This window comes from Trachypithecus francoisi, unplaced genomic scaffold (genome assembly GCF_009764315.1).
Source record: "Trachypithecus francoisi isolate TF-2019V2 unplaced genomic scaffold, Tfra_2.0 Lachesis_group0, whole genome shotgun sequence".
NCBI classification, from domain to species: Eukaryota; Metazoa; Chordata; class Mammalia; order Primates; family Cercopithecidae; genus Trachypithecus; species Trachypithecus francoisi.
Genome location: NW_022681453.1, coordinates 131,730,324 through 131,740,949, shown reverse-complemented (window position 1 = coordinate 131,740,949; position 10,626 = coordinate 131,730,324).

Here is a 10,626-nt window from a genome sequence, read left to right as displayed (position 1 = left end):
TGAGCTTTCTGAATTAGTTCTAAGATTTCTGGAATTGTCTCTCTAGTCTGATTAGATTTAAAGACAGTAACCACTCTGTTTCCAGTAAGAAAGAGAGCACTAGTCCTCCACGGCATGATCTGACAATGGAAATATGCAAAATATTCCCATTGGATACACCTAATCAACCACTTATAAGAAGCCAGGAGCTGGGTGACTACATATAAGATACTTTCAAACCTTTTTGAAGAACAAATGAATATAACAACGTTGGCTACTTGCTCCTAGAGTCACTGGACAAAGTGGTGAAATAAAAGAATGAGTTCAGGGATTCAAATTCCTAGTTCAAACGCAGAGTAAATAACCTAAAAGCTACTACATGTGCTCCGAAGGAGACCCTTATCTCCTGTCGCCAAAGGGCTGAGATTACTGAAAATCAGGCAGAGAATCCTGTGACTGGCCAGATTACAACACAGACTGAACTTCCAGCCTCACAGGTGTCTTTAACAGGTGTCTGCTGTGAAAGTGAGGGTGTTGACTGGGAAAGAATGGAATGGGGATGCGGATATGTAGGAAGACCCGATGAAGCTGGGAACATTGAACATCTAAGTTTTTGTGTTTTTTTGTTTTGTTTTGTTTTTTAAGAGACCAGGTCTTGACCAGGCAAGTGGTTCATGCCTATAATCCCAGCACTTTGCGAGGCTAAGGTGGGCGGATCACCCGAGGTCAGGAGTTTGAGACCAGCCTGGCCAATATGGTGAAACCCAATCTCTATTACAAATCAAAAAAAAAAAAAAAGAGAGAGAGAGAAAGAGAGGGACCAGGTCTTGCTCTGTCACTCAGGCTGGGGTGCAGTGGTGCAATTATAGCTCACTGCAGCCTTGAACTCCTGGCCTCAAGTGACAATCCTGCCTCAACCTCCCAAGTAGCTAGGACTATAGGCATACAACACTATACCCACTAATCGTGTGTGTGTATGTGCGTGCGTGCATGTGTGTGTGTGTGTGTGTGTGTGTGTGTGTGTAGAGATGGGGGTCTCACTATGTTGCCCAGTCTAGTCTGGAACTCCTGGCCACAAGCAATCCTTCTGCTTCAGCCTCCCAAAGCGCTGTGATTGCAGGTGTGGTGAGCCATTGCGCCCAGCCAGAGCCCCTAAATTCTTATGCGTCTTCTTTGCCATGGAAGCAGCCTCCCCACCTCCATCTGAGGGAATTTACGCTGCATTGCCAGAGGAAACTGTCATGGCCTCCCCTGAGTCAGTTGCCTTTGCAAAACAATGCTGATTCTCTTCAGGATCCACCCCTACCACCCCTTTTTGCTTCTAGACTTCAAGTCTAGACTCAAGTCCCAGCAAGCCCCTCAGACGAGGTACAAAGGTTACCCGTGAGGAGTTGTGCTATACTCCGAAAGAACTACTTAAGTTTTCTAATTTCTATAGACAGAAATCTGGGGAACATGTATGGGAATGGATATTGAGGATGTGGGATAATAGAGGAAAAAAACAAGCCAGGTGCAGTGGTTCACACCTGTAATCCCAGCAGTTTGAGAAGCTGAGGTGGGTGGATCATCTGAAGTCAGGAGTTCAAGACCAGCCTGGCCAACATGGTGAGACTGCCATCTCTACTAAAAATACAAAATTAGCCAGGTGTGGTGGTGCACACCTGTAATCCCAGCTACTCAGGAGGCTGAGCAGGAGAATCACTTGAAACCAGGAGGTGAAGGTTGCAGTGAGCTGAGATCACACCACTGCACTTCAGCCTGGGCAACAAGAGCAAAACTCTGTCTCAAGAAAAAAAAAAAAAGAAAAAGAAAAAACATAAATGTATATCAGAGTGAATTTATTGACATGGGCTCACTAAGCAGAGATCCTACATTTTAATGTTGCAGCTCAGAAAATAAGAAAAGGCTGATTGGCTGATGAGTGGATCAAAGATGGCCCACCGTTGGTCTGGCATGGTGGCTCATGCCTGTAATCTCAACACTTTGGGAGGCTGAGGCGGGCAGATCACCTGAAGTCAGGAGTTTGAGACCAGCCTGGCCAATATGGTGAAACCCCATCTGTACTAAAAATACAAAAAATTAGCTGGGCGTGGTGAGGGGCACCTGTAATCCCAGCTACTCGGGAGCCTGACGCAGGAGAATCGCTTGAACCCAGAAGGCAGAGGTGAAGTGAGCCAAGATCGTGCCACTGCACTACAGCCTGGGCAACAAGAGTAAAACTCTGTCTCAAAAAGAAAACAAAAAGGGTGGCCCACCATGAACAAACTGGAAATGGTGGACATGCCTTGGTTTAATGTAGAATGGAGTCAAAGGCGTAGGAAGATGGGATGTTAGTGGGGATTTGTCATTTAAGACCTACTTACCAACTAAGACATAAAAATACATCTTCTAGACCTACTGGGAAGGGCCAGAAGACCTGCTTTTTACCAATACTGTGAGAAATAAATTTGTGATGGAGCCTTAGCTTGAAAGAGCTTTGTAATCCCTCATCTCTGTAGGCAGAACTTACTGCAGTCACTGAATGGGGAAACTTCAATGTAATGGGAATCATGGGATCTCAGGGTGCAGGGACCAAGTGGCAACACTCCACTGCCACAGGCAAGGTGAACATGGTCACTGTGATGGCAGCAGAGTCACAGCAGCTGTCTGAATTGCGGACTTCTGCAGACGAATGGCATTGGCTGTTAAGCATGGTGTTCCTAGAAGTGAAATAGATGGGAAGCCTACTGATGTCTTGATCCGTATAAGCAGAAAAGTTCTAAGCCAAGTTAACAGAAGTCTAATCTGAATCACAGAAACATAGAGCCAGGCCGGGCACGGTGGCTCATGCAACAGGTCCAGGCTGCTGTGCAGGCTACTCTGCTGCTTGGGCCATATGATCCAGCAGATCCAGTGGTGCGTGAAATGTCAGTGGCAGATAGAATGCTCTTTGGAGCCTTTGGCAGGCCCCTACAAGTGAATTTCCTTAGCATTTAGGAGCGAAACTCTGCCATCCTCCACAGATTACTCTCCTTTTGAGAAACAACTCCTGGCCTGCTACTGATCCTTAAATAGATATTGTGCTCCTAACCATGGGCCATCAAGTTACCCTGTGACCTGAACTTCCCATCATGACCTGGATGTTATCTGACCCATCAAGCCATAAATGTGGGTGTGCACAGCAATACTCCATCATCAAACTGAAGTGGTATACATGTGATTGGGCCTGAGAAAGCTCTGTATGCATTGGTAAATTACATGAAGAATTAGCCCAAAAGTCCACAGCCCTCCACTCCTGCCACCCTGCCTTCTCTCTCTCCCAGCCTACATCTATGGCCTCGTGGGGAGTTCCCTGCAATCAGTTGACAGAGGAAGAGAAGACTTGGGGTTGGTCCCAAATGGTTCTGCACAATATGCAGGCACCACCTGATAGTGGACAATTGCAGCGCTACAGTTCCTTTCTGGGACACCTCTGAAGGACAGTGATGAAGGGGAATCCTCCCAGCGGGTGGAACTTTGAGCAGGTGCATCTGGCTGTTCACTTTGCTTCAAAGGAGAGATGGCCAGACATGCAATTATATACCCATTTATAGACTATGGCCAGTGGTTTGGCTGGATGGTCAGGGACTCAGAAAGAATATGAATGGAAAAATTGGTGATAAGGAAATTTGAGAAAGAAATATATGGGCAGACCTCTCTGAATGGGCAAAAAAACGTGAAGACATTTGTGTCCCATGTCAATGTCTACTGAAGGGTGACCTCAACAGAGAAGGATATTAATAATCAAGTAAATAGGATGACTTGATCTATGGATACCAATCAGCATCTATCTCTGGCCACCCCTGTCATTGCCTAATGGGCTCATAAAGAAAGTGACTGTGGGGGCGGGGATGGAGGATGCATGGGCCCAGCAATGTGGACTAACACTCACCAAGGCTGACCTGGCTACAGCCACCACTGAGTGCCCAATTTGCCAGCAGCAGAGACCAACACTGAGTCTATGATATGGCACTGTTCTCCAAAGTGACCAGCCTGCTATCTGGTGGCAGGTTGATTACACTGAACCACTTCCATCATGGAAGAGGCAGCATTTTGTTCTTGCTGGGATAGACACTTATTCTGGACACAGATTTGCCTACCCTGCTCACAAATCTTCTGCCAAAACCACCATCCATGAACTTAAAGAATGCCTTATCCAGTGAAATTTCATACAGCATTGCTTTCAAACACTTTACAACAAAAGAAGTGTGGCAATGACTCATGATCATGTAATTCACTGGTCTTACCATGTTCCCCATCATCCTGAAGGAGCTGGTTTGATAGAACGGTTTCTGTCAAGTTCTTGATGACTCAGTTTCAGCCCTGAATAGTTGGCAATATTTTGCAGGGCAGGAACAAATTTCTTTAGAAGCATGTATATGCTCTGAACCAGCATCCAATATATGATGCCCTGTTCCCCATAGCCATGACTCATGAGTCCAGTAATCAATGGGTGGAAGTGGGAGTGGCACCAGTCACTATTACCCTTAGTGACCCACTAGCAAAGTTTTTGTTTTGTTTTGTTTTGTTTTGTTTTTGAGACAAGATCTCACTCTGTTGCCCAAGCTGAAGTGCAGTAGCACTATATTGGCTCACTGCAACCTCTGCCTCCTGGGTTCAAGTGATCCTCTTGCCTCAGCCTCCCGCGTACCTGAGACTACAGGTGTGCATCACCATACCCAGCTAATTTTTGTATATTTTATAGAGACAGGGTCTTCCTATGTTGCCCAGGCTGGTCTCAAACACCTGGCCTCAAGTGATCTGCCTACCTTGGCCTCCCAAATTTCTGAGATTACAGGCATGAGCCACCGTGCCTAGCTGCAAAATTTTTGCTTCCTGTTCCCGTGATCTTATGTTCTGCTAGCCTAGAGATCTTAATTCCATAAGGAGGAATGCTTCCACCAGAAGACATAACGAGCCCACTGAACTGGAAGTCAAGACCTGGTCACCGGGTCACTTTGGGTTCCTCATATGCCTCTAAGTCAACAGGCGAAGAAGTAGATTACTTTGCCGGCTGGGGTGAGTAATCTGGACTACCAAGGGGAAATTGGACTGCTCTTCCACAATGCAGGTAAGGAAGAGTAGGTCTGGAATGCAGGAGATCCTTCAGGGAGTCTCCCAGTATTATCATGTCCTGTGGTTAAGATAAATAGAAAAAGCGGCAACAACCCAAACCAGGCAGGACTACTAATGACCCAGACGCTCCAAGAATGAAGGTTTGGGTCACCTCATCACGTAAAGGACCATGACTAGTTGAGGCACTTGCTGAAGGCCAAGAGAAAACAGGAGGGATAGTGGAATAAGGTGGTTATAAACGCCAGCTATAACCATGTGACCGGTTACAGAAATAAGGACTGTAATTATCATGAGTATTTCCACCTTATTTTGTTATGAATACTTTGTTTGTGTGTGTGCATGGTGTATAATAATACATAACATATATTATCTTTGTTTTCTTTTCTCTTATTCCCTTGTATTGGGAATATAAGAGGATTGGGAATAACATAAGAGCTATTAAATTTTGTATTTAAATATTGCTTAGTATTTAAATATTGCTAATTTTATGTCATTGTATTTAAGTTACAGAATATCAAGCAGAGAAGTAAACATCACTCAATAACTTTACTCCCTCTGCTGGGGAAGAAATGTGTATATTTTTGGTTGTACACAGGACAATTACATCATGTTAGGTGAAATCACGACCTTGGTATTGTCTTTAATAGGAGATTAGTATGGTTTAAGCAGGTGTGTATGGGAGCCAGCTGCACAACAGGTAGACTTGTGATGGTTAATTTCATGTATCAACTTGATTCTGCTGCTACTGGCCCTGAAAAGGCACGCCGCCTTTGCTGCCGTGTGATGGCTAGCACTGCAGCCAGAGCTGCCCCAACCCCCTCTGTGTCCGAGCCACTTCCGCAGCTGTCAAAGCTGCCCCCTGACTAGGGACTGGGTCATGGAGTTCCCAGATATTTGGTTATACATTATCTCTGGGTGTGTCTGTGAAGGGCTTGAGGAGGAGACGAGTGCTTGAATCAGTGGACTGAGAAAAGCAGATGGCCCTTCCCAATGTAGATGGGAATGTCCACTCTAGCAAGGGCCTGAGTAAAACAAAAAGGTGGAGGAAGAAAGTAATTCTCAGCCTGACTGTTGGGCTGGGACATTGGTCTTCTCCTGGTCTCAGACTGGGACTCATACCACTGATGCTTCTGGTTCTCAGGTCTTTGGACTCAGACTAGAACTACATCATCGGCTTTCCTGGGGCTCCAGCTTGCAATGGCAGTTCATGGGATTTTTCAGTCTGAGCCAATTCCTCAGAGTAAATAAATACATATTTACACACACACATATATATATTTATACATACATGCACATTTATATACATATACTATGGGTTCTGCTCCTCCAGGGTACCCTAATACACTTGTGTTTAAATGTATATATGTGTGCGTGTGCACACATGCATGTGTGTATGTATGTAAATACACACATACAAACACATATATATCGTATGTGTATACAAACACATGTATGTTTTACATTATTCTTATGTATTAAGGTGGAGGTTCAGACATTTATAGACATTTCATACAACCAAGAGTGGGCAGGGCAGATTGTGGCTGATAAATGCTAAAATATACAGAGGAAAACAGGGTCCCTCCAAGATAATTTGCTATAGTGGAGGAAGAGACTTGGTAAAGCAAGCTAGACCAGAAATGATCCCCAAAGGCTTGCAGTGTCTCAGGGTGTAACATTCGTGGTAGCTGGTACTCAAAGGCATCCCAGCTCAACCATCCAAGCCCCCGATGGATACATCAAGGAGATAAAGGTCTGTGACGAGGAACTGGAAGCATGTTGTCCAAAACTTCCATGACACTTTGGAGTTCAAGCAACCCCTCACCCAAATGAATATAACACGGCGGGAACAAGCTCTTCCCATCACTGGTCAGAATAAATCCTCAGAGTAATGAACCTCCAAATAGCAGAGGCCAGTGCTGGAAGTCCCTAGTCAGGGACAGCCTTGCCAGGCCCGGAAGTGACTCCGACACAGAGGGGATTGGGGCAGCTCTGGCTGCAGTGCCAGCCATCAGACGGCAGCAGAGGCGGGGTGCCTTGTCAGGGCCAGCAGCTGCAGAATCAAGCTCAGAAACTGCACAACTGCAGATGGAGCGCAGCAGAAAGCAACACCCAGGACCTCAACCACACACCCTCCTGCATAGACACTGAAACTCCTGGGAAAGGGCAACCACCCCAGGGGCTTGGGTGTGGGTTGAGAATATGGTTATTAATGGCAGTGAGCCTGGATTTGTATTCACTGGCTGATGAACCTCAAGTGTTCCAGTTAGCATAGTATGAAATGACAATAAGTACCAGCTACTGAGTGCTTCCTGTGTGCCAAGTACTTCACATGCTTTTTGATTTCTTAGAGACAGGGTCTTGTTGTGTTGCCCACGGTGGAGTGCAGTGGTGTGACCACAGCCCACCACAGCCTTGAACTCCAGGGCTCAAGCCATCCTCCCACTTCAGCCTCCTGAGTAGCTGTGACTACAGGTATGTACCACCACACCCAGCTAATTTTTCTTATTTTTTGTAGAGACAGGGTGTCACTATGTTGCCCAGGTTGGTCACAAACTCCTGGGCTCAAGTGATCCTCCTGCCTCAGCTTCCCAAAGCGCTGGGATTGCAGCAATGAGCTACCGATGGCCCATATGCATTCTTTCATTGCCTAAGCTCAACTGAGAAGTGAGAGCATGGGTCTGAGGAGGGGAGCAAAGTAGCATCATAGAAAGCTCACCCTATGCTGGTGCCCTGCTTTTCAGGGAGGAGCCCAGCCAGTTCTCAGCTACCTGAAAATAGACCTGGGCACACACAGCACCTGGGCCCACCCCATGTGTGGGCAGCAGAGGCAGGTCAGCAGGGACTACCCTGACAGTTCAGAGGTGGCAAGCTCCTGGTGGGGACAGTCACTCATAATCCCCACTCCTCCACCCCCAAGCAGACTGCTGGTTGTGGCACAGGCACTTTCCTGGGACACCCGATTCCAGCACTGACCATCTATTACTTGGGGCTTTACTATGCGGTGATGGCATCCAGAGCCCTCCTACGGGGCCAGCAGATCCTCTTCCCCCCACTTCCCCCAGGGGATAAATGAAGCCAGAGGTGGTGGCAACAGGTACTCGTGGAGGGTATGGTGAAGGTGGAGACTTTCTTCATCTTGATCTTTGGAGAGTTCTTCTTCCCACCTGGCGCCAACCGTGTTCCCCTGATAAACTGGGAAGATTCCAGCGGCCTTTCAGGAACCACAATCCATGGGAGCATGTCACCATGTTTGGGTTCTTCCTGCTCAATGGTCTGGTGCATCTTGTGAGCCAGGTGTGGCTGGCCCCACAGAGCATAAAGCTGGAGCGAGCAGCTACAGCCTTGGTCTCGTTTGTGATGCTGCTGTTTGTGCCACTTCGAGCACAAGAGCCCCCTGGAGATTCACATGCACGGCCTGCTGTTGATTCCTGTTTTCCTGCTGGCCCTGGTACTCACCATCCGGGTCTGGGTCCCTGACCAGCCCCAGCTCTAGATGCTCAAGGCCTGGGTGCTGCTGTTTCTTGGCTCCTGGTTGCTGTATGCCCCACTCTCCAGACAACCCTGGCGAGCAGACAGTCACACGGACCTGGCCTTCCTCACCATCTTCTTCTGCTGGCACCTGGGCCTGGGGACTGCCGTGCTGGCTGCCGTCTGTGGCCTCTGCAGCCTCTGGCACCATCACTGCTCCTCTTGGACAGCGTTCCCAGGGACCAGGTACCAGCTGTGTCCCATGGACCCCAGTGGAAGAGAACTCAAGAAACTCAGGGCAGAGGCCATGCTGCAGGATGAAAACATCTCATTTAAAGACTGTCCTTCTGTCCCCAGCTGTGCTGTGCTACGCCTGTAAGAACTTTTGGGAGGCTGCCCACTGGGTGAGTGATCCTGTCGTGTTCTGAGATCCACAATGTGGCTCCCCCTCTCTGCAACCGTGGTTCTTGTCCCCAAACAAATCTGCCAGCTCCTAGGATGCCTTTTTATGCTGCCCTTCTATCAGACTTTTTGTCTACCTGGTTTATTCTGTAGCTGTGGTTTCCAGGACTCTCTGAGGGCAGCCAGATGACTTCTCTGGCCACCTCTGGAATCCAGGAGGGGTACCAGCAGGGGGAAGTGGGAGGGGATGAGCATGGATTGGGTGGCTAGCCAAGTTTTCCAGCTCTATTCCACACTGATATCTGCTAGGAAAAGTTCCCCTTCCTTGTTGTTCTTCTTGAAAAGCAGATTAGCTATTCCCAAAATTTGGGATAAAGCTCCTTTTTTAAAGTAAGGCAATCATAGACACAAAATTTAGAAAGACACGTCCCTCAGGAGAGGGGAGGAAGGGAGGCAGCAGAATGGAATATGGTGGGAACACAGAGGAAGAGGAGGTTCTCGATAATGTCTTAGTTCTTAAAACTAGGGATAGGTTTCAGGTATATAAATAGGTCACTCAAATAAAATAATAAGCAAGGACCAGCCAGGCGTGGTGGCTCACGCCTGTAATCCAGCACTTTGGGAGGCCTAGGCGGGCGGATCACCTGAGGTCAGGAGTTCAAGACCAGCCTGGGCAACATGACAAAACCCCATCTCTACTAAAAACACAAAAACTAGCTAGGCGTGGTGGCAGGTGCCTGTAGTCCCAGCTACTCAGGAGGCTGAGATAGGAGAATTGCTTGAACCAGGGAGGAGGAGGTTGCAGTGAGCGGAGATCACACCACCACATTCTAGTCTGGGTGACAGAGCAAGACTCTGTCTAAAAAAAAAAAAAAAATGAATAAGCAAGAACCAATGAAGGGAGCATGTCATGAACCAAGGTTGTAATTATTCTAGCACACCCAAGGTACACCCATTTCAAACCATGTGAGCTGTGAGTAGGCACAAGGTTAGGTCACTGGAGTGGGAAAGGCTGCATGCACTTATGCCTAAGGATGTTTACCATGAGAGAGATGGAATCCATAATAATGGTTCACATCCACCTTTGTATGATCATCAGAATCTCAGACTTCCTCATTTTACTCTGTCCATTTCCTTTTTGTTTTTATTTTTTATGTTAATTTTTTTGTAGGAAAGTTAACACCTTGTTTAAAAAATAAACTGGCTAGGCATGGTGGCTCACACCTGTAATCCTAGCACTTTGGGAAGCTGAGGTGGGAGAGTAGCTTGAGTCCAGGAGTTGGAGACCAGCCTGGACAACATAGTGAGACCCTGTCTCTGCAAAAATAAAAAATATTAGCTGAGCATGGTGTCATGCACCTGTAGTTCTAGCTACTTGGGAGGCTGGGGCAGGAGGATTGCTTGAGACCAGGAGGTCAGGGCTGCAGTGAGCCATGATCATGCCACTGGACTGTAGCTTGGGCGGCAGAGCAAGACTGTCTCTTAAAAACAAAACAAGGCCGGGCACGGTGGCTCACACCTGTAATCCCAGAACTTTGGGAGGCCAAGGCAGGTGGATCACTTGAGGTCAGGAGTTCAAGATCAGCCTGGCCAACATGACGAAACCTCGTCGCTACTAAAAATACAAAAATTAGCCAGGTATGCTGGTGCATGCTGATAATCCCAGCTACTCGGGAGGCTGAG